The sequence below is a fragment of the Etheostoma spectabile genome, chromosome 11, assembly GCF_008692095.1.
Source record: "Etheostoma spectabile isolate EspeVRDwgs_2016 chromosome 11, UIUC_Espe_1.0, whole genome shotgun sequence".
In the NCBI taxonomy this organism is placed as follows: domain Eukaryota; kingdom Metazoa; phylum Chordata; class Actinopteri; order Perciformes; family Percidae; genus Etheostoma; species Etheostoma spectabile.
This window is the reverse complement of record NC_045743.1, coordinates 15452847-15475241: the sequence shown is the minus strand read 5'-3', so window position 1 is coordinate 15475241 and position 22395 is coordinate 15452847. Positions and strand designations below refer to the sequence as shown.

The window sequence follows — 22395 nt, the reverse complement described above, 5'->3', positions numbered from 1 at the left end:
GTGTCATGAGCCAAAGTATTAAGAGATTGTTGTAGCAACCAACATAATAAAAACTTAAATTCATATAGCTCATTTCATGAAACCCACGGACGCTTTACACAAGGACGTAATTGAATGATGTCCAACCATGTCGTGCATTGTAAAGCTATTTTATGAATGAAAAAGACTTGTTACATATCTGAAGGCCAATTCAGGGACATTTTTGAATCACTTAAAATCCCGTAATTGTCTTGTTGATAGCCCAATCAATTGTAACTCACACAATTGCCTTTTGTATTTCCCGAGTATCAGCCATGACTACAGAGGATAACTTGTCAAATAACATTAAAATACAATAAGGCCTATATAAAGAAATGTCCTGCTTCCTACCTGGCTCAAAAGGCTGGATACGCTAACACAGGCTTCCCGGTGTTACAAAGAAATCTGTGACCCATCAGAATGTGTGACTGCAGCGCCGTCTACCTGCCTCAAATCCTTCTGTGACTGAACCTGGCCAGAGGCCTTACTAAAAACTATATGAAATACTGTTAGTCTATATTCTAGAGTCTATCCATCTATATTTGCTGTGACATGCCATTTAAGATCATTGTGTGAAAAATGACTGAGCTTCAGAAACATTAAAAAGTTACATATAGTCACTTTAAGGTGTGGTATGCTGCAGAATACTTTCTCAAGTCTGGTGTGTTGGTAATTGTATTCATTGCAGCAAAAAAACATCATATTTGAGGTCATACTCTAATGTGGGGGCTATGTTTGGCCTATTTGGATCAGCTGGGATTCGTGAGGTCCACAGATAGTTGCTGAGAGTCAATGATACATGATGCCTATAAGGATGCAGGGTAATTGCTGGTTACATTGCGAAATAGACAAATTGCCTCCACCACAGCGAGGCCCCTCAAGTGTAACAAACCGCCATGAGGTCAGTCTCAGGTTAAGAGTGTTATCAGCTATTGCCCTTGACTGTTCACTTTCACTTGTGCATGGAAACAGGTGGCCTGGGGATTGAAGCAAGAAACATGAATGCCCATTAAAAGTCTCATCGCAATACTCCAAGCGTTGGGTAAGGGCTGTATGCTCAGAAGCCCAGATTTACGTAAGGTCAGCTAAACATGCATGAGGCACAATTTTACAATACATATATTGTATTTCAAAGACTATAGATTTTTGTGTTTTTCTGCAAGGTTAAAGGAGTAGTTAGACATTTTGGTGAATATGCTTATTCGCTGAGATATAGCTCATGTGTAGTAGGGGTGGAAAGGTACACATGTGTCACGGTTCAGTACATACCTTGGTTCAGACATGACAGTTTGGCATGAGTTTGGTACAATAGAGGGAAAAGCATGACAAAAATGCAGAAATGCAGAAGGCAATTTTTTTTATTGTCTCAGGCTGCAGGCTTCCACCTAGTGTCATACAGTCTCTCCCCTAAGCTATCTGCTAAAGCCTGAAGTATGTAAAGTAAGATGTAAACAGTAAACAATAAGTACCCCACATCATCTCCAGACTCCGTCTGGAACTTGTGAACAAAATCAGACAACCAGTTATAAAACTGTAAAAACAGCATCTCTGTTCTCTGCAAGAACTAACTAAATTAATGCAACATCATCACGACGTCTCCCAGCCCCTTTTTCACCGCAGAAAGCTGCTCCCTGCCTGGCTAAAGCTAGTATAGTTAGCCTAAAGAAACAAGGCGTCTGTCCCAACTAACGTTACGGTTCGGAGCCGCGATGCTGCAGTCTTATACACCACTCTCTCACCTGTACTACTGAAACTGACTAGGAAACTGAAGGTTTTCTCAAACCTGCAATCTTAAAGAGGCCAGCGGGTCCTCCAACTCTTTGCCACTCGACACACTCGCTCTTAGTGTTGCTATCTCTGACTCACTAAAACTGCATACACAAGCGGAGCTTGGCTACATACGGCGAGCCAATCAGAGCTTCAGTGCTAAGGCTGAAGAACCTGCGTATCTAACAGTAGTACCCCATAACATTAATTAATTTGCAAACAAGTTTTTATTTATTTTTTTACTGTGTATTCTCTGTGTAAATTCATGCACCAAACTGTGACGCTCGTACTGTTTTGGTTCAATATAATACTTGAACTGTTCCACACCTTGATAGTAATGTGAAGACATCGCCAGCAGCTGGTTAGCTCAGCTTAGTGCAACATTCTCTACATACAGTTTTTAGTCTTTGGTTCAAACAAATTAAACAAATGAGAAACGACATATCAAATAAGTGAGCTGTAGAGGTACTAACAGGCAGATATTGTCACCGTCTGACAGAGCCAGGCTAGCTGTTTTCCGGTTTCCCTGTCTGCGCAAAACTCAGCTAACCAGTTGCAAGCAGTAGCGTCATATTTACCATAAAGACATGACATCTAACACTCACCATGAAAATATCTATTCCCTCAAGGCCTGGTTCAATAGCGTGCCTGTGTCTGACAGCAAAGTGGAATTTCTTTTCTTAGATATGAATGCCTCTCACTCCACTTACACTTGTTTTTTTTTAATCCCTTAATATTCATGAAGCTCCCCATAAAAATAAGTAAATACATTATTAATCGCTTTTTATGTCCCATCATTCAAAAAAAAATTGCACCCTGAGATGTTAAACTTAGAAATATAAAAGCACAGCTTTTTCAATTACCCATCAATATTTGATTAGCCTACATCAAATTTGCCTTTTGAGCTCATATTTTTAGAATGAATTTGTTATGCCATAATTCATTGGGTGGCACCCCATGTGTATCCAAATGAAGAATGCGGTGCAATGATGATAACTTGCTAACTCCCTTGATCTTTGCTTGGCTTGGCTCCATGGCTGAATTCTATTGGTAATGGTTGCTGCTATTTTAAAAGAACCATGGGGGATGCATCTATTTTGCATTAAGCCATTTCATTCTGACAACTCTCACTGGGCTGCTGACTAATACAAGTTTCAGAGGCCGGACAGTTGCATACATGAACATATTGAACAAGAAAGCCCCTGTGATATATGATCCATGGTACATTTGACAATGAAAGTGTTTTGGAATACTTTCCTATGAACAGGTCCAGCTCACATTTTCAAAATTCAAAAAACTTTAACAAAGAGACCCACAAGTGTACACAACTGTATTTCACCTTCTTTCACAAGGTGTTAAACTACAGCTAAGCCTTTGAAATCAAGTCCTGGTCTAAATATAACTCACTCAGTCTTACCTTTCTATGTGTAAACAGGCAAACACAGGACAACAGAGCCCCTGTGGAGCTTGGAAGGCAATTATTTGGAGAAAGCTGCAATGTTACAGGTTGAAGGAGGGATTTTAATTACCTTGGTGGATGCTGCCTCTTCCTTTTCTTTTGTTCAGTGTCTTTATGGGCTAATTAATTATGTAGCAATGCACAGGTGATTCATCTGAGAGCAGGAAAACCTTTCTTCTTTCTTTCACATCAATGCAGCAGCTAGGAAGGCTCTTTATCATATGTCAGAAAGGTGCGCAGATCTCTGCATGTAATTTACAGGAAGCTTTAAATGGAGCATCGGAAATAGACACAGACCTCAAAGCAGTCATGGATTTTTAAGGAGTAACCAATTAGGGCTCGAGACTTTAATTTTTATGAATTCATGCAGACACAGGCGTCTATGTGTACTGTACAGCCTGGCCTCACAGAATTCTGTGAAATGATGACAAACTGTGATCACAAACACTGGTAGCACAGAATGTGTGAAAAGTCCACGTGTCCACCGCTGAAACAATGGCAATGTAAAGTCAATGAGAAGATGACGTAGCATTAGGAGCGACTATGGTAGCGAGTAGTATGAATGCCCGATGGGTCAAATACAGGACTTTCACCCGGGAGACCAGAGTGTAATGTTTCCTAAAGTTGTTTTCTACTTTTCCTAAACCCATCCGGGCTGTTATTCCCGCATGTTATGGAACCGTAAGCCCACCCACAAGCTGTTCCTTAACTTAAGGGGCCGTGTTCGATTCAGGGAATTCTTCCGTGGGCCCATCACAGAATTTTTTGCGATTCCGTGAAACTGCCACAGATTTTGAGTTGAGTGGTCGTGTTCATTTCAAGTAATTCTGTTAAATCCAATTATCTACCTGGGGAGATAATGGTGGTGTACATAGATTGTAAAAAAAGAAAAATAGGTACAATGCCCTTGTGATGTTTCTTGTAGGCATGTGGTGAGCGGTTTTTAAATGCTTTATACATATAATACTAATTTTATTTGTATAGAATATACAATTTATAAATAATTCCTTTGCTATGTGTTCATTTTATTTTTCTTGCATGTTCCAAACAAACTAAAACTCATTTGCAAAGGGCTTTACATATAGTATAAAATAGAAGTATATATTACACAGTATACATACATAGATACATAGACATAATAGAAAAATTCTAAAAATATCTGCAACAATACATCCCATAGAGTCATTTGTGCATGTATGTGCGAAGTGGGGGGCTGGCCCTACCAGATTCCCAACACTATTATTGAGCGGCAAACAATCACTTACAGCTTACAGGCTTAATGCTCAATGCTCAATTCCGATGTTTTCCCCTAGATCCGTTCTTTCTGACTCCACAGTTTACATTGTGTTTAAAGTGACCCACATCTGACTTCAGTGTGTCTATGGTGTTAATAGAGCCCTGAAATGCCTCCCATGCAACCAATAATGTCACACACGTGAGTAAGAACAACAACAGAAAATGTCCCAAGATTACGGCCAAGGTTGTTAGATTTAACTGAGAAGTAAAGCTGCCGCGAAGCTGCGTGTCGTTGAAACAGCAATGGTAAAAGTTACCACCACACGCTTAAAACCGCAGCCTTGCAAGGTTTAAATATTCACTACATTGGTTTCTTGCATTCACCATCAGATCTCCTAAAGGGAAATGTTCACTCATGACACGACCTTTCTAGAAAGATTACTCATTTTAAACTCATCATAGTGGCAGCACTGCAGGAGAGGGTCCGCAATTTGACACCAATGAAAAAGAGCTTTCTCCGATCTCACACTTACTACATAAGTGATGGAATATAATTTGCAGTTGAATGGCTTTGTTGTCCCCACAGCAGACCTGTCAACTTAACTGTAATGAAACGGGGAGAAGGGTGATGAAAAAAGTATGGAAATCAGTGTAACCTCTCAACATCCCCCAAGGCCTGATATTGAACTTGAAGCATCACACTGCAGAACTTTGTTTAGTTGTGAGCTCAACCATACATATCATGAATGATACCAATAACATGAAAATATTTCTTGTAGGGATGTGTTGTCCATCTCTGTGACGTTGCTGTCAGGAGCACATCACAGGAAGGGTGCTCAGGGGCCCCTCAACATTTTACTGAACTACAGTTACAATGCAGACGTAATTTATTGTAATATTATCGAACAATATACAGGTGATTCATGTAAGAGCAAGATATGTTTAAGCTCTTGTCTGCTGTTTGTATAGCCGTTATGTGCTAGGAAAGCATTAAGACATGTTGTATTATTATGTATTATGTGTGTATTATCCTGAATATACTTGTTAAGTTACTTACAGTAAGAGGTTAATGCTGTTACCTTGTGCTTTCTGTATCCATTACAACAACTTTTCAAACCTTAGCTATAATTTCTGATTGGGAAAATTGCCGTAAACAAGAAACTCATTTTCTTCTCCACACATAATGTTGGAAGAGCACTTAGTGATTAAACGTGCATTAATGTGAGTTCATATAAAGATTTTTGTTTCTGTATTGTTTGACAAACTAACCTTAAATAACATTAAATGGCACTGGACGTTTTTGACTCATAAAGTTGATATAATATGAACAAATTAATTATGTAATGCTAGTGTATTCATAGAATTTTGTATAGTTTAGCAGAATATTACATAACCAAAATGTATAATTTTTGTAGGTTTTGTTCCTTTATTAAATCCTTGTACAAGCAAAATGGTCTATATTGGTGATTAGTCTCTTATCTGTTAATGTAAAGAACTAACTTGTTAATAAAATCCATTTACGCATAACAATGAGTTAAACATTTTGAAAGTTTGCTGTAGAACATCAACATTTTTTAAAATATGTCCCGCTCCATTCAGGCTGTGATTGGTCAGTTCACAAAAAGTGACATTGATGTGCGACTTAATGAGAAGTTCAACATGTTTGAACAAAAGGCACCCAACATAGCTCAACAGCCTAAAACCAAACCTTCCTTATCCTAACCCTGTTGTCTTCTACATTGTCTTCTACAGTTGAACTGGGCTGCAATGAGCTTTTCTCTCTACTCTCTCTCTGCCATTGCTTTTCAGCACCACTGTCATTTCAACTTTTTGTTTCTTGCGCCACTCCACTATTTCTCCAAATGTCCCCAAACAGAGATAGGAAAGGGGCATCGCCACGGTAAAGTTAGAAGGGACTGGACCAAAAGTAATTGGCTGGTTGAGAGAGGCTCATAGATGTAATACCCAACCACTGTAGGCTGGCAGTTCACTGGCCTGGGCTAGTCAGCCACACAACACTTGCTAATTTTAATTTAAGTGGGGGCTAGGCTTATTACAAAAATGTATTTTTAAGTTATTTAATTTAGTATTTTTGATGTGTTTTCTTTTCATTGCATCTGCCCCAATTGTCAAGAGGCCCACCAGGAAACCTCCAGGTGCTCCAGATGGCCAGTCTGTCATTGGATACTGGAAAAGTCTTGGTTTAGTGTTCTGTTGACATGAGGCAAGCCAAGAGCCTCTTCTTCTGTGTTGTGAGGTTTGGCAACCTGGTTGGACTGGTTTATGTGGAGGATGTCTCCTTTTGAAATTGTTTCAGTGTGGTAGCATGGATGTTGTATTTTTAGCTGATTTAAAGGCAGTGTTGTTGTAAAGGCAAATTTGAATGTTTCAGCCAGGATGTCAATATCGAGCTAGGTAAGCCTCTCTTCACTTAATTATTTTTCCCATGTGGACGCAATGTTACCTTTCCTAGTCCCTGTCAATCCCTCAACTTTATTGTCTAGGGTTTGCACACATTTGGAGTAGTGAAACAGTCAAGATGTTTAAGATGTCAAGGCTGTTGATGTAGCAACTCTCATGCATGAAGATGATTGCTCAGAATATCAGCTGTCATCTTCTTTACCGGGTCTGAACAGTGGAGGCCACAGAGGCAAGCTCAAATTAATCCTACAAAAAGGTCACACTGAAACAAGAGTGGCCGATCCACCGTAGCTAGTGGCAGAGATAACTGAAAGAGCGTAAGCTCCAGCTCATCCGCCCCATATAGGGGTGGACCTCTTCCGTCCAGAGGATCGAATACGGACATCATCAAACACCATGGACAAGGGGCCATCACAGCTGTTTCTATTGGACATTAAGTCCCCATTCAAGTGGCACATGATCTTTTCTTTCAACAATCCTTGGGAGAATAAAACCAACACACTCTTCCTCATTAGACGGCTAGTTTTATTAATTAACATGCAAACATGTCTACACCTGTGTGGCTAATGTGCTCAGATGTACTTATTTACATCATTATTGTAGCTCACAACACAAGCCAAACTCTTTTTGTTGTACTGTGAACCAAAAGCTAAGTGACGCTTTCGATATTTTAACGTCCATGTCACTTTAATCTGAATTCCTCTCAATATCACTTTGTGCAGTGGGATGGTGTTCCGTCTTGTCTCTAAGTGTTGTCACCTGGTTCTTCTCCCTCTCCCATAAACTTTGGCCACCCCCCTCTCTTCTCTCTCCCTATGTGCTGAGAACAACTTTAACAAGATTTGATTTGTATTTTGTTGTATTTGTTGCATAACCCAATGGTACTAATAGTCTATCTGGAGCTTAGCAGTCACTTACCACCTGTGAAATCCAATATTGGCACCCGCTGATGAAGTCATACCTAGAGGATAAATAAAACGCTTGCAGCCATTTGCCCTCCTGAACAGAAGGAAGAGTAGCTGGGTGTCTCTCTCCATCATCTGTCGCAGGGCCCAAGTCAGCCTAGAAACTATCAGGAAGATGATGTGTCCCTAGAGAAAAAGACGTCTCTGGAGAGAGGCAGCTCTCAAGGACTGACTACTCTGGCACTGCTCTCATTGTTGCATGCTAAGCTCACATTGAAAAGATGTGCGGTGGTCTTGTGTGGCTATGACTCACAAACACTTATGGTCAATTTAAGGAGACCATGTTTTTGAGTGACAGCTTCCATGACAACGTTTGTTGCCCAGTTCTACATTGAACACAACATGTCTCCAGGAAGGACTTGGTGGACACTGATGGTGACAGGAAAGAATGAACAATAGGAAACATAACATGTTTCACATCTTCAGTAAAGTTCTTAATTTTAATAAATAGGTTCCTAATTTTGAGATACTCCTGTCATGTTAAACGTAGCAGGCCACTGTATCATAATTTAACCATATCTAACTATTTCCAAGTGCTAGAAACAACATGTTTAAAATCCTAATATTTATAGCAGGTTTTTGACATCTGTGACTGAAGGAGATTGGTAATAAGTTTTGTACACTGTTTTGTTACATAGTATTACAAGGCATTAATTCAGTTGAACAATGCTGACATAATATAGCTGAACAACAATACATAACTGAATAGAAGCAGACATCTGTTTGCACATTTCGGATACATCTTTGTGAAACCCCTAACTACATGCTGCCATGTCTCTGAAAATCCTATTCTATTCAATCCTATCAGTTACTTTATGCACAATTCACAATAGTGATTTTGCCTTGGGAAACATTTTTTTTGTTCAAATTTTACAAAAGAGAGAAAAGATTACTGGGGTTAAAGATTACATACAATTTGCTTTTTTCTCCATACGGCAAGCAGACGAGACACGCTTGAGGGCAGACTGACAAAGGGCATCATCCATTTCCAGTTGCCTCTGCCCGCCATTAGGGCTGTATGGGAGCAGCCGTCTGCCACTGTGGGCTTTTACAACCAGAAAGCACAAAGCAGCCAGAAGGATAATCATTTGTTGATTAATACAGTCTGATAGGGAGACAGCATGTAAGTATTTTGTCAGCTTTTTCTGAATGGACTGACTGTTAATTGAGATTGAAAAGTAGGAGGGAGGGTCAAGGGGCAGGGATGAGGAGTCAGTAAGTACTGTTGCCACAACTGGCAGGCCTTCTATTTTTGCACAGCACATATATGCAGTTTTTCAGTCATTGCTCAGGCAGATGTAACATTGAAATTTATGGTAATTTCTCATGTAATTGGGTTTGAATGCTAAATTTTTAGACATTTGCAAGCCAAATGCAAACTACACAACCATTCAGACAAAGTTTAGCTAACTGAATGTCCATTGTTTGCCCACGCAGCATGCCCATCTGGGCGCATAATGTGGGAATACTAGGCACACTGTGGGTAAACAGTGGGCATACATTGGGCAGAAGGCACAGCAGGCAGTAGGCACATGTCTCACTGTTGATTTCCTCATACTTGAACTCAAAATAAATAAAAAACGTTCTTCAGAGGTTTGCTGGCAGTTATATATGGAAATTGTCAATGTGTTACAATGCATTATGAGGTGTCTTTCCCTACACATCTGCGTTCATGTGACTTACCTAAAGTTTGCACTTAAAAATGTATTTTTCTATGTCTAAAACAGATAAAACTAAACAGATATACTCGACGCTTCCCTTTTACATAAAGCACGCCGGGATTAAACTAATTCAGTCTAATACATCCATGCTTACTTGTTTAATGAATCTATTGATTCTACCCTAGAAAGTGGTTGAAAAAAAGAAAAATGACAAGTTCAACTCCTGACAGTTTAAAACTTAAATGTGTTCAATTAAAAATGATGTAAAATGGAAACATGCTAATTTTCTCATAAGGAAGCTGCGACCAGAGAATGTTTGGCAGAAGGATTAATCCCTTCAAACAACCCCTTTTACTGAAGTGTGATTTATTTCAAAAATAAATTCATAATAGAAAATCATCTGTCTTTCTGTTGATTGTCAGAGTTGCAGTCTCAGACACTGGTATAGAAGACCATACTGAATAGTAAAGACTCCTCGGCGGGAGAGCCTGTTCGGTCGACCTCTGGTATGTTTCACACGTGCCAGGACATTAAAGGTGCTGTAGGTAGGATTGTAAAGCTCCAGGACTTAGCCAAAGAATTTGAACATCGACAACTTCTCAGTCCCTCCCCCCTTTCTGCTACAGCCCAAAACAGTCTCCTAAGCCACTTCCCCCACACGGGAGAAAGAATGCAAATGCATGAGCAGTGATTAACACACAGTTAGACACCCCACCCGGCCCTGATTGGTGCATCTGAACAGGGAGCGGTGGATTTTTGCAAATCGCAATACAGAATGTAGGTGGTGCCAGCGGAACCGATTGTTTTTTTTTTTACATTGCCTGCCAATGTAGTTCTCCTCAAACATAGGGTCAGTTTCAGCAAATATGACAGAAAGTTAGTTTTATATGTCTTACAGCATCTTCTTAGCCCCTTTGTTTTAATTCTTCCAGAGTTTTGAATTCAGACTTTGAAAAAAAACAAAAAAAAAAACATGGCTGACATTCGGTTTATTCTTGTGTTTTTGTTTTTACTCTACAGATAAAAATTCCCCAAAAAAGCTACGGGAGATGAAAGCTTAAAGCCATCTTTGTCCTGGTAGTGTGAGTAAGAACTCTGAAGTTTAGTAGAGTAGAGATGGCTCTAGCAATTACTTCATGTTATGGATCCACAGACAGAACTAAGGTAACAGTAGAAGGAGCAGCAGTGTTTGTGTTTGTCCGCAGAATCCTTCCTCAGACACTCCAGCCTCCACAACAACAGCTGGAGACTGAAAACCAGAGAATAAAACTCGCTGAAGTTGCGGGCTTTGAGTAGTTTTAGTGTTTCACATCAATCACATATTTACCAGCCAAAAAAAGGTGTGTCACTGTAATATTGAACCTTTTGAGTTTTGGTTTCTTCATCAGAGAAAACACCTAGTCGCTCCCGATGCTAACAATGAGGGAGAGCAGAGAACCCCTCATAGGAGATCAGAAAGAAAGAAAGTCTAGCCAAAATATAATCAACTAAATAATGCCTGTTTCTCCCTCCATGTTGCAGCCAGGGAAAAGCCCCAGATGGGACCATAGAGGGGGTTGATAAAGGGGTGGAACTCAAAGCTCCCACTGAATGAGAGGAGGAAAACGTGAAGAGCAAGAAAAAGAAGAATGAGCAGTCCATTGTTACTGGCTCACTGGTCCAGGCAGCGGGCCAGACACTGGCCAACCAGGACTCTTCGTCAGGTCAGGTCAGGTCAGTCCAGATTATCATTCTTCCTATTCAAAACCACAAACATAAGAAGAGTTGTGCCAGCTATTTAAAGTGAATGATTTTGGTAATGATTTGAAATGTAGCCTAAGCACTGAAGGATTTACAAACTGCCACAAATCTTGGAGTTGGATGTGTTTACCTATTGGACAGGTCTTAATGTTAATCACAATCAACAGCCATGACAGCCACACTGGTATGGTTTACACCATGTGAGTCTTGTGTGTGGTGTGTGTGTGTGTGTGTGTGTGTGTGTGTGTGTCATCATTGTAACGTGGTCCTAGAGTCCCCTACGGTAGCAGCAACACCACAGAAGCAACTTACAGTACTTTGCCCGGTGCATATACAGTATATGTCTGTATATAACACACACAGACTTAAGAAACATTGTACATATATCAATCACATTAAATACACACTATATTGCAACTAATGGGAGAATGTAAACTGTGTTTGTGTGTCAGGTTTGCTCTGTGAACCCCAGCCTCCAGATCCTGCTAACACTAATGGACTTCAGAGATGTGAGCTTCCAGGAGGGAGTGTTGCAGTTAGTGCCTGAGGCTGAATCATGTACAGCTACCAAACACACACACACACACACACCTTCTCATGCACTAAAACAACACTAATACATTGAAATAACAGAACTAGAGTAGAAACAGAAACTCCCCATACTACCTTTTCTGCACGATTTGCAGAAGATTTCGTTTCTCTGACCAACTCTGAACACAGCAGTAAAAATCCAAGACATCATCAGGGATAACACATACAGTACACCACACTGTACACACGGGTCAACGGCAAAACCCCTTTGTCCTTTTTTCCAGCCTTTTTCTCCATTATTTTAACCTCTGGTTACACGCATAGATACAAAATCCTGTTAACAATTTCCACATTGAAATCTTTACTCTCATTATATGTAATCAGAATGCAACAGATAATTTTAAAAGCTGAATCTTCTGAACAGTAGAAGTCAGATATATTATGCTTGTTTATCTTTAAAGGGTCAGGTAAACATAATAAATACAACAATACACTAACCCTAATATAACAAATATATTCCTCTCTCATCCCTAGTGGTATTAAATAATGCAAATTATGCATTTATGAGATCATGTTTTGAGATATCTGCCTCTGATACATCTGTCACCACCGCATAGTGTTGCATAGTCATATAATGTTAGCGCAGAGACTGATTAGTTTTGATTAGTAGCTACAACTTTAACGTTCAATTTCAACTAGTGCTAAACTATGTGTGTCCATGAGCCAGGTTTCTTCTGATGTTTCTTCCTGTCACAGCGGAAGATTTTTCCTCGTTGTCCCTGGGAGTGGACCAGGCCGAATAAGCGCTCATCCCCTTCATACGTCAGTGTAATTTATCTCTGGATTGGACTGGACGTCATTGTTTTTACTCTCATGACATGGGGATGAGTTTGGCCTGTATTCATTTGGCTTGCTCTCTGGGAATACAATGTAAAAATAAATAAATTCAAATAATAACTTATGTGTAATTTATTTAATCTCAGTGCCAAGTCTTTTTTTCCTCAATAAACAATAAGGACCATAATTCTTTTTAGTGTCTCCACAACAACATCCTGTGAGGGCAATGCTAATGTAATGGAGAGTGAAGGTAAAAAGGCAAAGATGAAAACAGTATCTGGGTGTAGCCGCACAAACCTCTTTCGCCAACAAATTATGTTTAAATGCTATCAAATGGTTTACCTACAACATTTCAGAGGACGCTTATCTTTTCCAAGTTGATAAAGTGTCATTGTCATGGTTTCAGTTTTTATTTGATCTTTGTAACCTGTTTTCTGTCGTTTTTGTGTGTTTCCTCCCTGTTTTTGTGTTTGTATCTTGTTTTCTCCCCGGTCTTGTGTTGTTGGTCCTGTCCTGTGTTCCCCTGAGTGTCTGTGTGTTCTGTTTCCTGTTTTATTTTGAAGTCTGTGTTTTGTCTCGTCCTGTCTTTATTCTACTTCCTGTGTCTCCCGCTCTTGTGATTACCTGATGTTTTCCACCTGCTTCCTTGCCCTCATGTCACCTGCCTCTTGTTACCTCATTACCTTGTGTATTTAATGTCTGTGCTTTGCTTGTTTCTTTTCAGATCCTTTTGTCCTGTTGATGTGTCCCGTCAGCTTGTTCCCGGCGCATTTCTGCTGTGTCCCCCCCCCCCCAGTTTTCCTGTTTTTATATTGCCTTCCCCTTGGACCTGTTATTGGACTTTTTCATTTGGGATTTTTTGTTCTTGGACTTTGCCAGTGCCTTTTGCTCCCTGTGTTTTTCCTTGGACTTTGTTAAATAAATCCTTGTTTACCTGCTCCCGCCTGCCTCCCTGATCTCTGCTTTTGAGTCCTCGTTCCTGGCTGAGTGTCAAAGTTATGTTCTTTTAATTCACAGACATTGTAGGTCGGCTTGGTTTTTGATTTTACAATGTTTGATTTGAAAGTTTTTTTCCACTTGCTGAAACACAATTATGAAAACTAGGCTAGTTTTATCAAAATACTTGACACAATTCACAAAACACACATCCAAACAGCAAGATACCTCTTATGCCCTGCAAAATGAAGCACTGCAACCAAAACTACATATAGCATTATCAAAATTTTGCACCAAATGGCACACACTTCATATTACCAGATTTTTGTCTAAACAACTACTGTTGGGCACAATAAAAAGCCTTCTTGTATTTAGTATGCTTTGTGATAAAGCTGGGTCTTCCATGTTGTTGTAAAAAAGGTGCTCACCTGTGGTCTTTCCATAGTGCCCCCTACCTGATTGGAGTGGTAACAAATACCCATTGAGGTGTTTGGCCACGTGGCACATTTATTGGCCAATCAATGTAGTGTCATTTTGAGTGGCAGTGTATTGAAATAACAAACGTGACTTTATTTCAGATTGTTTTGTCTTATGCAGAGAACCGTGTTCAGTGCATTTAAAAAGTGCCATTTTGAATTGCAAAATGTGCTGTATTTATATAGCGCTTTTCTAGTCTTAACAACTACTCAAAGCGCTTTTACATAGTAAAGGATACATTCACCATTCACAAACATTCATACACTGTGGCCGAGGCTGCCGTACAAGGTGTCACCTGCTCATCAGATAAACACTTACACACACTCACATTCATCAGGAATGAAGAGTGTTGGAAGAGTGTTGGATTGAACCAACAACCTTCCGATTGGCAGGCAACCACTCTACCACTTAGCCACAGCCGCCCCTGTGTGTAAATGTGTGTAAAGTAGAAAATGTGTTTTAGACTGTTTGAGACTTCAGAAAAGGTTTTGCCCCCTGTGTGTCAGTTCAAATAATTGTGCTATGCATGTCATTTTGGTGTGTTAGCAGTTGGGAAAGAAAAAACTGTAATGTCAATTGAACCAAACACAATCCCAACAATACAAATCAAACCTTTTTACAATAAAAGGAATATATTTTTTACATTAAACAGCATAACTAAAGTCGTCAATAAAACAATTTACAGATTATAATAGCACTAAGATTACTATAGGCCTCTCCTGAATCAATTGGTAACAACCAAAATCGCAGTTTGCAATGTAGCTGTGGATGTACTGTACAAATCACTTTGATGCTGCAGAAAACTTTAAGTATTACACATACTTTTTTTTTCAATGATTGGCTTTATAGACGTTTATTTGCAATGAATATTGGCGATTGTGGAAACACTAGAAGTAACACTGAATGACTCCGAAGAAGCTTAAGTACTTTAATTGCCTCCGTGAGTGTATCACAGCCACCGCTGCTGTTGACTTTTACTGTGTAAGTGGGCCAAGGGAAAATAGCTCCTGCTGCTGTGTGATGGCTACAGCTATTTCATAAACTCAAAGGTCATAATCCTACAAACACTTGTTGGTAATAGAAATATTTATTAATCTTACAGACTGTTACAGACTAAGTTGGACTCGTTCCAGGTGAGGGTTGGCCTCCGCCAGGGCAGCACTTTGTCACCAATCCTGTAATATTTATGGACAGGATATCAAGGTGTAGTCGGGGTGGGGAGGGGTTGCAGTTCGGTGGGCTGGGGATCTCATTGTTCCTTTTTGCGGATGATGTGGTCCTGATGGCATCACCCGCCTGTGAACTTCAGCACTCACTGGATTGGTTCGCAGCCGAGTGTGAAGCGGCTGGGATGAGGATCAGCACCTTTAAATCTGAGGCCATGGTTCTCAGCAAGAAACCGATGGAGCGCCTTCTTAAGGTAGGGAATGAGTCCTTACCCCAAGTGAAGGAGTGTAAATACCTTGGGGTCTTTTTTGCGAGTGAGGGGATGATGGAGCGGGAGATTGGTCGGATAATCGGCTCAGCGGGTGCCGTAATGCATTCAATATATTGCACCGTTGTGACGAAAAGAGAGCTGAGCCAGAAGGCAAATCTCTCGATCTACCGGTCAGTTTTCATTCCTACCATCACCTATGGTCATGAAGGCTGGGTCATGATCGAAAGAACAAGATCCAGGGTACAAGCGGCTGAAATGGGTTTCCTCAGGTGGGTGGCAGGTGTCTCCTTTAGAGATAGGTTGGGAAGCATAGTCATCCAAGAGTAAAGCCGCTTCTTCTTCACGTCGAATGGAGCCAATTGAGGTGGTTCAGGCATCTGGTAAGGATGCCTCCTGGGCGCCTCCCTAGGGAGGTGTTCCAGGAAGATCCAGGACTAGGTGGAGGGATTATATCTCCAACCTGGCCTGGGAACACCTTGGGATCCCCCAGTCAGAGCTGGTTAATGTGGCTTGGGTAAGGCAAGTTTGGGGCCCGATATCGGATAAGTGGACGAAGATGGATAGCATTACAGACTCTGCAGAATTGTAGAGCAAAGTGGAAGAGGATAATATTTCATACATGAACGGTGTTAGTTTTGTTGCAGACTGTTGGTATAAATAAACTGTACCTGGATCAGTCCGCATACTGTATATCCAAGCATGAATATAGAGAAATGAGTTCCATGCAAAATTGTTTCTCAGTGTTTTTCTCATAAGAATATCAATATAGTTTCTGCACCATTGAGCAAGAAATAATTGCACAATGTGTTTGTAATTAGTATTGAGCTTCTCTGTGCAGATGAGATAATGTTTTGTATAACAGAAAGGTACTTTCTGATCTTGCCTCTTCCTCTTTGTCTTTCCCTTGTTGTCTTGTGTGCACAGCTTCACGGCAGCATGCCAAGTATTTTCTCGAGAGCAGTCGTAGTCTCAGCTGTACTTGTCAAGACTGATTTGTCTGACCTCTGTCTAAGGGAGAAAAGGGAAAGAGGAAAATGCACATGTGAAGGGTGCTTGCTTCAGACATGTCAGCCATCAGGTCATCAGGTCATACATCAACCTACAGCAAGTCTGCACAATTAGGGCGCGTCTGATCTGTGCTTAGAAAACTGGGCCCTGAAACATTGATGACTTCCCTTGGGACTGCTAAAATTCTAAATTTGACAAAAAATTGTTAATGCCGCAAAAAGGGTGAACATGACAAGAAAGAAAAAAGAGGTGAGAGGAAACTCCAGACATTGTCGACTTTTTCCCCTGCATTCCATCAATCATACAGTCGGAGGCTATTAGGCGAGGCGGCAAGCCACATCCAAAAACTGTCAGCTTCCATAAGCGCTATCAACACAACTCATGCAAACCAAACAACAGAGAGAGCAGCAACAGATAAGACAGCTAGACAGGATCTTGATGGCTAAGCTGGATGTGAAGCGGTCATCTACAGATAAAGACTATGAATCATCGGCTGTGTATTCCGCCGATGATGCAACATGGAGAACATGTTCCTTATCTTAAGAGTTCCTTTTGACTGACGTTCAAGTTTGGCATGTATGTCAATAAACAGATGGCGCCCGTCTGTAGATGCACCCTGGCTGATAGTGACATAAAATCCAACTGCAGATTGTAGCTTTAGTTGTACAAACATTGCCAGGAGGCAGAACTCTTGTTAAAGTAGACATCACCTCATTGTTTTGAGTTTAACTCACTGAGCCAAAGAACCACAGCTTTTTAAATCTACCCAAATCTAACCTGATTCATTTCCCAACCTACAACTAGTAGTAAAAGTTTTTATATTAGCCTCCTACTCAAGTGCTTATTTTAGTCTTAGTTAGTTTTAGAAGTCTTAGAAGTTTTAGTCCCAGCTATTTAAAAGTATTTGTAAAAAACTGTTTGTAGTCAATAGCCTATTTTTAACAATATTGTATCAAACTGTGAACCACTAGTCATCGACGGATGTCAGCAGTTTTAGTCAAGTTTAAGTCCGAACTATTGAAGTGTGAGTATTAACTCAACTTTAGCTAACTACCTCCACATTAAAATCTCGCCATGGCCATAACCACACAGGTGTTGTTTTTCTTATTTTCCCTCAGACTAATCAGAGTTGTTGTGTACGGACTATGCTTCACTGACATTTCTCAGACTCCTTCAAATTTATTTTGCACCTGTTATGGCACAAGGATTTTAACCTTTATCATTATTATTGGTTAACAGAGTTTAGTGAGTAAACTCCGCCTAGCCTAAACTTGAGCACAAGTCTAATTAGCCAGAGAAAATGATAACACATGAATGGGTATAAAGGGACTTTGTCAATTTCTCCATGTTACAGTAAGACAATCTCAGGCTGCCTTAAAAGAGATCTATCTGTGATAACTACTGCCAACCCAACAGGATTCCGATCGAGTTTGTAGAATGGGTTGGTCTAAATCATCTGGCTTTAGAGATCAGATCAGTGTAACATAAGTCTAGTTGGGTTAACCGACTGTAAAGACATGCATGCATTGTGTTTAGACTTGCATACACTGTGCTGTTGTCCTCTTCCGGGCTAGGTTATTAACTTGTTTTCTTGGCAGTCAACAACAGCAGCTCTAAATATGTATTGATAGCCTGCTTACTATGGTCATCGTGAGAGCTCTAGTTGAATGCTAATAAAATAGTCATTGATATAAAGCTGATGAGGTTTTCAAATTAGCATCCAGCTGCTTCTATTTATTTATTTATAATCGTGTTTTATCCACCTTCTTAAAAGGTAACTTCATTTTGTTGTTTGCTCTTAAGAAAGATCATCATGGCAAAACAAATTATCTGAGAGAGGTCATTTAAAAGTAAAGTGTAAGAAGTCATTTGACAGTGCTACTCGTGCTCTGGATAGATGATGCTACAGTGGGTAGTGATGAGCATTAAACTCATTAGTGCAAAAATCATTGTTGCACTGAAGAAGAAGAAAAAAAGGTGTTCTTTGATGCTCTTTGTAGTTAATAGGCCTGAGGTTACACTATTAGAAAACCACACCAATTTTCTTTGGCCCTCTCACCAGTACAACATGATGGGGATTATAAACAACCTTGTGGGCATTATCTGTAGAGGGTGTAAGTAAAATGTGTGATGTCTCAGTCTACCATTATATCTTCACTCACTGTCAGTTACTATGTTTAAAATGTTATATGCTCAAGTAATTCACCCTCATAAATTTAACAGCCGTCTCTGTTATTGTTGGACTACTACCAAGCCATAAAAATATTCCAACAGTTGTAATCCCAAATAGAAGTACTGTGAGAGTGGGTACAATCATGGGTCACACAAGGCCATTATGATCTCACAGTGAAAAGCTCTCCCCTAATCACCAGAGATTTTGAGGAGCCTCTCTTTAGCGAGTGCTTGCTTTATTTCATCCATCACTGAATGTTAGCTTGTCAGAATAATGTAAAGCTACAGATACACTCACAGTCTCTCTTCTCTCCCACTGGGCATTTTGCCTCTTACTTGCAACACATGACACATACGGATACAGAGGACAGTTGTGAGAAAAGCTTCTCTGTCCATGCATTATTTCTGTCTTTAGAGCCACTGTGGCTCTAGTGCTGTGTAACAGCAAAAAACTCCAAACTGCACAGGATGGTAATGAGGTGATGAAAAAAACTTTTTCATTTACTCTAAAGTCATTGCTTCTCACCTTCTCCAAGGGCTGTAGTCAAGACTATCTCTGTTGACTCCAAGTCAAGTCCAAGACCAGGACTAGTCAAGACCAAGACAAGATCGAGTCAAAAAAGGTTCGAGTCAGAGTCAAGACCAAGTCCAGGACAGAAAAAATAGTCTCATGCATGATAGTATCAACTCAAGACAAACATTTGGGGTTAGGATTTGCTAAAAGCAAAAACAGTGTCACAACACCAAAGATTTATAAATATAGCCGTTCCCCTTGATATCATATAATCTAATCTAAAGAAAACAGAATGGCATATGGTGATACCTCAGAACAGCAGTGGGAGAACTGATATAAACACCAATCCACTACTATTACCACCGCTGGGTGCTACTAGTACTGAGCATTTGAGCAACTAAATGACAATATAGATTTAGATCAATCTGATCATGGCAGAATTGGTGGACATCTTCATTTGTTACAGTGTGTGTGAATCAATGAAAATGAATGGCAATAACGTTAACAGGGTACACAGATGCACGGTGTGTGATAATCTAGTGTGTGATTGGTTATCAGGTGGCCAGTGTTTCACTTTCCAACCAATATAATTATAAAGATTATAAAGACACATGGACTCGGTCAAGACCAAAAGCCATTTTTGGCAAGACCATTGGCAGAGAAGAAGACAAGTCCAAGTCCAAATACTAGCGAGTCCGAGACAAGTCCGAGACCGTGGAAAAAGTCTTGAGTCCAGTCCAGGTCTGGACTCGAGTAACAGCCCTGCCTTCTCCCTGGTACCTGTCTATTGTAGCTTTTCTTTTCTTTTCTTAATAAGACTACACACACATGATATCATGGAGTTTTGATAGCAAATTACAGAATTGATCTGGAGCTCAGCAGGCAATTATCAGTGGAAGAACCACAATGCATATCAATGAGCCCAGGCAGAGAAAAAAAAAAAAAATCCTATTCCTGCGGCACATTGCTAATATTCTAGATTGAGAGGCTGTTTTCATGTTACTACCTGGGAGCTCTGTGGGAGGACATTTCCAGATAACTATTGTGTTTGATTTCCTCCACTAATCAGAGGAAACTTCTGATTTCTGACCCTTCACAAAGGCATGAAAAAAGCTGCAGTATATTGGGTTATTTCCTCTCCTAGTCACCTCCAAAATGCTGCAAGTCCTTTATCCCTTCCCCACATCCCCTCCCCACCTGCTGTACTCTCTCTTTCTCTCTCTCTCTCTCTCTCTCTCTCTCTCTCTCCCTCTCAACAACATACTTGTATTTACAGGTACGACGGGGAGAAAACCAACATTGAAGCAGACATATCCGCAGACATTTTTGGCGTATCGTTGCCTCCAACAAGGAGACACAACAATGGCTCTATTCAGTAACCTTGCCGGGAAGTTGCTAGCCACTGCTTGTTGATAGGCAACTCTCTCTCTCTCTCTCTCTTTCCCCACCGCTTGCCGACTTGGAAAGGGCAATTAATATTCCTTTGCTGAGTAGAGGCTTTAGTTTAAGGCTGATCACGTGGAGCACACTGGCTGCCACCTCCGTACTCTTTAAGTTAGATAATTACCTATTTAGATGTTGCTGAGGAGAGTGTGTGTGTGTGTGTGTGTGTGTGTGTGTGTGTGTGTGTGTGTGTTGGCCTGCTGCCACTGCTTGTAAAAAGAAGCACCATGAAGTGGATCTGTCACTATGAGGTATATACACAGAATGGAACAGGAAATAAAGAAAAAGCACAGGACTCTAAACTGAACCATCAAAACCACAGAAACAGACATACAGCATATTCATGCTCTGCAAAGCGAATCACGATCATCGTGTGTTTTTTTCTGTTGTGGTTGCAGTTTTTGAGATTCTACATTATAGCAGCCCACAAATTTCATTAGTGTCTCAGGTAATTATGGTGGATTTAATGGAAGGCTGTCATATTTTTGCGGTTAATGGGTCTCTACGTGGAGGCTGCGGAAGTGAAGGGCTTTTTGACAGGTCAGCTGAGTCACCACTGCTGCTTACCCCCTTCAGCTCTACCTACCCACACCTCTTAAATCTCAAACAGGGAGTGGAAGCGTGGCCATTCATTAGCTAGGTATCCAGCGGCTGTCTCTTTCATCTCATCCCTCACGTGCCCATCACTATGCAACTTTGTACACTTCCTCCTTAAAAACACTTCCCGTGGACCCTCAGAGGTACAAAGGTCAAACTGCTGGGAAACTGCTATTGACACACTCCAACCTCCCCACTTCACCCCTGCTGCCTCAATATCGCCCTCCTCCACGTTGAAACTATCATGATCCTTCGATGTCTCCCGGCTCTGGTCCTCTCTTTTTTTTATCCTCTCCTGCCAATCAGTGGGGCATTTCTCTTAAGGAGTGACAGTGAGCTCGGGATTGTGTGAGTGTGTGCTTGTGTGTGGGCGAGCATGCGCGTAAGGGTAACAAAGCCTTGCACTAAGCTGAGGGCGGCTCTAAGGTCCCCTCCTGAGGCAGAGCTGAGATTGAGTTCATTATTCAGTCGGAGAGGGTTCCAGCTGTGAGCAGAGAGAGAAGGCGAGCTGCTTTGTCTGTGTTGTGGCTTCTCCAACCCTACTGTCCACTGGGATTCAGCACAAAATATTGCAAAGGAGAAAGAGTGTCACACACAAATGGACAGACAGCAATTGGGCTTTTTTGCCCTTATGGTGAAGGCTAGCTCTCTTTTTACTCAGTGAAGGTTTCATTTTTTTTTTACATAAGATTCATCAGATTGAATGTACTTTGTGTCCGTTTGTGGTTGTAATTTTATTGGTTTAATGTGATATAGAGTTTCCACGTATATGTAGCACCCTCGGTGTGGATATGATGTTCACATGGAGCAGCCCTTAACCAGCATCTTTATTTATCCCTAGATGGCAGTAGTAAGTCAGTGGACTGCAGCTATGGAGAAGAGTGTGTCTCTAATTGTGTGTGAGCATATGTCTGATTGTTTGTTTTCCCTTGAGGTTGATAAAGTGTGTTGGTATAATTTCAAAAAAAGATAATAACAGAAACAATTATACATTGTTCTTAAAATAGTCTTGGTGCCATGCTGTTCCTCACTTACAGGACCAGGGTTACTCTCACACACAAATAAATAGAGATTGCGGAAGCTTTTCTTTTTAAGTTTTCACACAAAGGCAATTAACTTGAAATTGCTTTGTTGAAATTGCTCCTCAAACTGCTTAGTACGAGCACAGGAAATGG

General features: G+C 40.6%; 1 long non-coding RNA gene across 1 annotated transcript; it reads left to right on the top strand.

Annotated features, from left to right (window-relative positions):
- The first annotated feature begins 1700 nt into the window (after nt 1–1700).
- LOC116698349 (uncharacterized) lies at nt 1701–10182 on the top strand. The gene is made up of 3 exons (XR_004334192.1): nt 1701–1714; nt 5070–5073; nt 10054–10182. It is a non-coding gene; the product is annotated as an uncharacterized LOC116698349 (long non-coding RNA).
- Nucleotides 10183–22395: the final 12213 nt, after the last annotated feature.